The sequence below is a fragment of the Eptatretus burgeri genome, unplaced genomic scaffold (genome assembly GCF_056783735.1).
Source record: "Eptatretus burgeri isolate ZD-2024b unplaced genomic scaffold, Ebu_testis_v1 Ebu_testis_scaffold_96, whole genome shotgun sequence".
Taxonomy (NCBI): domain Eukaryota; kingdom Metazoa; phylum Chordata; class Myxini; order Myxiniformes; family Myxinidae; genus Eptatretus; species Eptatretus burgeri.
Window position 1 is genome coordinate 80,535 of NW_028222046.1, and position 5,294 is coordinate 85,828.

A 5,294-nucleotide genomic window follows, 5' to 3' on the forward strand; every position below is an offset into this window, starting at 1 on the left:
TGCTCACTGGTTTGTTGATGCTGGGTGGTTTGTTTATGTTGGGTGGTTTGTTTTTTCTGCTGGGTGGTTTGTTTATGCTGGGTGGTTGTTTATGCTGGGTGGTGTGTTTCTGCTTTTTCGTTTGTTTATGCTGGGTGGTGTGTTTATACTGGGTGGTGGTGGTTTGTTTATACTGGTGTGTTTATGCTTTTGGTTTGTTTATGCTGGGTGGTGTGTTTATGCTGGGTGGTTTGTTTATGCTGGGTGGTTTGTTTTTGCTGGGTGGTTTGTTTATGCTGGGTGGTTTGTTTATGCTGGGTGGTTTGTTTATGCTGGTGGTTTGTTTATGCTGGGTGGTTTGTTTATGCTGGGTGGTTTGTTTTTCTGGTTGGTCTGCTTGTGCTGGGTCCTTTGTTTTTGCTGGGTGGTTGTGTTTATGCTGGGTGGTTTGTTTATGCTGGGTGGTTTGTTTACACTGGGTGGTTTGTTTGCGCTGGGTGGTGTGTTTATGCTGGGTGGTTTGTTTGTGCTGGGTGGTTTGTTTTTGCTGGGTGGTTTGTTTTTGCTGGTGGTTTCTTTATGCTGGGTGGTTTGGTTATGCTGGGTGGTTTGTTTATGCTGGGTGGTGTGTTTCTGCTTTTTGGTTTGTTTATGCTGGGTGGTTTGTTTATGCTGGGTGGTTTGTTTATGCTGGGTGGTTTGTTTATGCTGGGTGGTTTGTTTATGATGGGTGGTTTGTTTATGCTGGGTGGTTTGTTTATGCTGGGTGGTTTGTTTATGCTGGTGGTTTGTTTATGCTGGGTGGTTTGTTTATGCTGGGTGGTTTGTTTATGCTGGGTGGTTTGTTTATGCTGGGTGGTTTGTTTATGCTGGGTGGTTTGTTTATGCTGGGTGGTTTGTTTATGATGGGTGGTTTGTTTATGCTGGGTGGTTTGTTTATGCTGGGTGGTTTGTTTATGCTGGTGGTTTGTTTATGCTGGGTGGTTTGTTTATGCTGGGTGGTTTGTTTATGCTGGGTGGTTTGTTTATGCTGGGTGGTTTGTTTATGCTGGGTGGTTTGTTTATGCTGGGTGGTTTGTTTATGCTGGGTGGTTTGTTTATGCTGGGTGGTTTGTTTTTGCTGGGTGGTTTATTTATGCTGGGTGGTTTGTTTTTGCTGGGTGGTTTGTTTTGTGCTGGGTGGTTTGTTTGTGCTGGGTGGTTTGTTTTTGCGAAGTTGTTTGTTTTTGCGAGGTGGGGTGTTTATGCTGGGTGGTTTGTTTCTGCTGGGTGGTTTGTTTCTGCTGGGTGGTTTGTTTATGCTGGGTGGTGTGTTTATGCTGGGTGGTTTGTTTCTGCTGGGTGGTTTGTTTTTACCCAGTGGTTTGTTTCTGCTGGGTGGTTGGTTTTTGCTGAGTGGTTTGTTTGTGCTGGGTGGTGTGTTTATGCTGGGTGGTTTGTTGATGCTGGGTGGTTTGTTTGTGCTGGGTGGTTTGATTTTGTTGGGTGGTTTGTTTATTCTGGGTGGTTTGATTTTGTTGGGTGGTTGTTTATGTTGGGTGGTTTGTTTATGCTGAGCGGTTTGTTTCTGCTGGGCGGTTTGATTATACTGGGTGGTTTATTTACACTCACTGGTTTGTTTATGTTGGGTGGTTTGTTTATGTTGGGTGGTTTGTTTATGCTGGGTGGTTTGTTTATCTTGGATGGTTTGTTTACACTCAATGGTTTTGTGATGTTGGATGGTTTGTTTCTACTCAGTGGTTTGTTAATATTGGATGGTTTGTTGAAACTCAGTGCTTCAGTTTTTTGTTGGATAGTTTGTTTTCCTTATTGGTTTGTTCATATTGGATAGTTTGTTTACACTCAGCGGTTTGTTTCTGTTGGATGGTTTGTTTATACTCAGTGGTTCAGTAATGTTGGATGGCTTGTTTATACTCAGTGGTTCAGTAATTTTGGATGGTTTGTTTATACTCAGTGGTTCTGAAATGTTGGATGGTTAATTTATGCTGCGTTGTTTGATTCTGCTGGGTGGTTTGTTTTTGTTGGTGGTTTGTTTCTGCTGGGTGGTTTGTTTGTGCTGGATGGTTTGTTTCTGCTGGATGGTTTGTTTCTGCTGGGTGGTTTGTTTCTGCTGGGTGGTTTGTCTATGCTGGGTGGTTTGTTTCTGCTGGGTGGTTTGTTTCTGCTGGGTGGTTTGTCTATGCTGGGTGGTTTGTTTATGCTGGGTTGTTTGTTTATGCTGGGTTGTTTGTTTATGCTGGGTGGTTTGTTTATACTGGGTGGTTTGTTTATGATGGGTGGTTTATTTTTGCTGGGTGGTTTGTTTATGCTGGGTGGTTTGTTTTTGCTTTGGGGGTTGTTCATACTGGGTGGTTTGTTTATGCTGGGTGGTTTATTTTTGCTGGGTGGTTTATTTTTGCTGGGTGGTTTGTTTATGCTGGGTGGTTTGTTTTTGCTTTGTGGTTTGTTCATACTGGGTGGTCTGTTTCTGCTGGGTGGTCTATTTCTGCTGGATGGTTTGTTTCTGCTGGGTGGTTTGTTTATGCTTGTGGTTTGTTTTTGCTGGGTGGTTTGTTTATGTTGGGTGGTTTGTTTTTGCTGGGTGGTTTGTTTATGCTGGTGGTTTGTTTTTGCTGTGTGTTTTGTTTTTGCTGGGTGGTTTGTTTTTGCTTGGTGGTTTGTTTTTGCTGGTTGGTTTGTTTTTGCTGGGTGGTTTGTTTTTGCAGGGTCGTTTGTTTCTGCTGGCTGGTTTGTTTATGCTGGGTGGTTTGTTTATGCTGGATGGTTTGTTTATGCTGGATGGTTTGTTTATGCTGGGTGGTTTGTTTGTGCTGGGTGGTTTGTTTGTGCTGGGTGGTTTGTTTTTGCTGGGTGGTTTTTTATGCTGGGTGGTTTGTTTATGCTGGATGGTTTGTTTTTGCTGGGTGGTTTGTTTATGCTGATGGTTTGTTTGTGCTGGGTGGTGTGTTTATCCTGGGTGTTTTGTTTTTGCTGGGTGGTTTGTTTATGCTGGGAGTTTTGTTAATGCTGGGTGCTTTGTTTTTCTGGGTGGTGTGTTTTTGCTTTTTGGTTTGTTTTGGGGGGGTGGTTTGTTAATACTGGGTAGTGTGTTAATGATTTTTGGTTTGTTTCTCCTGGTTGGTGTGTTTCCACTGGGTGGTGTGTTTGTGCTTTTTCGTTTGATTGTGCTTTTTGGTTTGTTTATAGTGGGTGGTGTGTTGATGCTTATTGGTTTGTTTACACTGGTGGTTTGTTGATGCTGGGTGGTTTGTTTATGCTGGGTGGTTTGTTTATACTGTGTGGTGTGTTTCTGCTGGGTGGTTTGTTTATGCTGGGCAGTTTGTTTATGCTGGGCAGTTTGTTTATGCTGGGCAGTTTGTTTATGATGGGCAGTTTGTTTGTGCTCGTTTGTTTGTTTGTGCTGGGTGGTTTGTTTGTGCTGGGTGGTTTGTTTGTGCTGGGTGCTTTGTTTGTGCTGGGTGGTTTGTTTATTCTGCGTGGTTTGTTTATGCTGGGCGGTGTGTTTATGCTTGGTGGTTTGTTTATGCTGGGCGGTGTGTTGATGGTTTGTTTATGCTGGGTGGTTTGTTTATGCTGGATGGTTTGTTTTTGCTTGGTGGTTTGTTTATGCTGGATGGTTAGTTTTTGCTGGGTGGTTTGTTTATCTTGGTGGTGTGTTTATCTTGGTGCTTTGTTTCTGCTGGGTGGTTTGTTGATGCTGGGTGGTTTGTTTATGCTCACTGGTTTGTTTATGCTGGGTGGTTTGTTTTTGCTGGGTGGTTTGGGTCTACTCATTGGTGTGTTTATGCTGGGTGGTTTGTTTCTGCTGGGTGGTTTATTTATGCTGGGTGGTTTGTTTGTGCTGGATGGTTTGTTTATGCTGGGTGTTTGTTTGTGCTCGATGGTTTGTTTATGCTGCGTGGTTTGTTTATGTTGGGGGTTTATTTATGCTGGGTGGTTTGTTTATGTTGGGTGGTTTGTTTTTGCTGGGTGGTTTGTTTGTGCTGGGTGGTTTGTTGATGCTGGGTGGTTTGTTGATGCTGGGTGGTTTGTTTGTGCTGGGTGGTTTGATTTTGTTGGGTGGTTTGTTGATGCTGGGTGGTTTGTTTATTCTGGGTGGTTTGATTTTGTTGGGTGGTTGTTTATGTTGGGTGGTTTGTTTATGCTGAGCGGTTTGTTTCTGCTTGGCGGTTTGATTATACTGGGTGGTGTGTTTGTGCTGGGAGGTTTATTTACACTCACTGGTTTGTTTATGTTGGGTGGTTTGTTTATGTTGGGTGGTTTGTTTATGCTGGGTGGTTTGTTTATGTTGGATGGTTTGTTTACACTCAATGGTTTTGTGATGATGGATGGTTTGTTTCTACTCAGTGGTTTGTTCATATTGGATGGTTTGTTGAAACTCAGTGCTTCAGTTTTTTGTTGGATAGTTTGTTTTCCTTATTGGTTTGTTCATATTGGATAGTTTGTTTGCACTCAGCGGTTTGTTTCTGTTGGATGGTTTGTTTATACTCAGTGGTTCAGTAATGTTGGATGGTTTGTTTATACTCAGTGGTTCAGTAATGTTGGATGGTTTGTTTATACTCAGTCGTTTGATTATGTTGGATGGATTGTTTACACTCAGTGCTTCAGTTTTGTTGGATGGTTTGTTTTCCTTATTGGTTTGTTCATATTGGATAGTTTGTTTACACTCAGTGGTTTGTTTCTGTTGGATGGTTTGTTTATACTCAGTGGTTCTGTAATGTTGGATGGTTTGTTTGCACTCAGTGATTTGGTTTTGTTGGATGGTTAATTTATGCTGCGTTGTTTGATTCTGCTGGGTGGTTTGTTTTTGTTGGTGGTTTGTTTCTGCTGGGTGGTTTGTTTGTGCTGGATGGTTTGTTTGTGCTGGGTGGTTTGTTTGTGCTGGGTGGTTTGTTTCTGCTGGGTGGTTTGTTTCTGCTGGGTGGTTTGTCTCTGCTGGGTGGTTTGTCTCTGCTGGGTGGTTTGTTTATGCTGGGTGGTTTGTTTCTGCTGGGTGGTTTGTTTATACTGGCTGGTTTGTTTATGCTGGGTGGTTTGTTTTTGCTTTGTGGTTTGTTCATACTGGGTGGTCTGTTTCTGCTGGGTGGTCTATTTATGCTGGATGGTTTGTTTCTGCTGGGTGGTTTGTTTATGCTTGTGGTTTGTTTTTGCTGGGTGGTTTGTTTATGTTGGGTGGTTTATTTTTGCTGGGTGGTTTGTTTTTGCTGGGTGGTTTGTTTTTACTGGGTGGTTTGTTTTTGCTTGGTGGTTTGTTTTTGCTGGGTCGTTTGTTTTTGCTGGGTGGTTTGTTTATGCTGGGTGGTTTGTTTATGCTG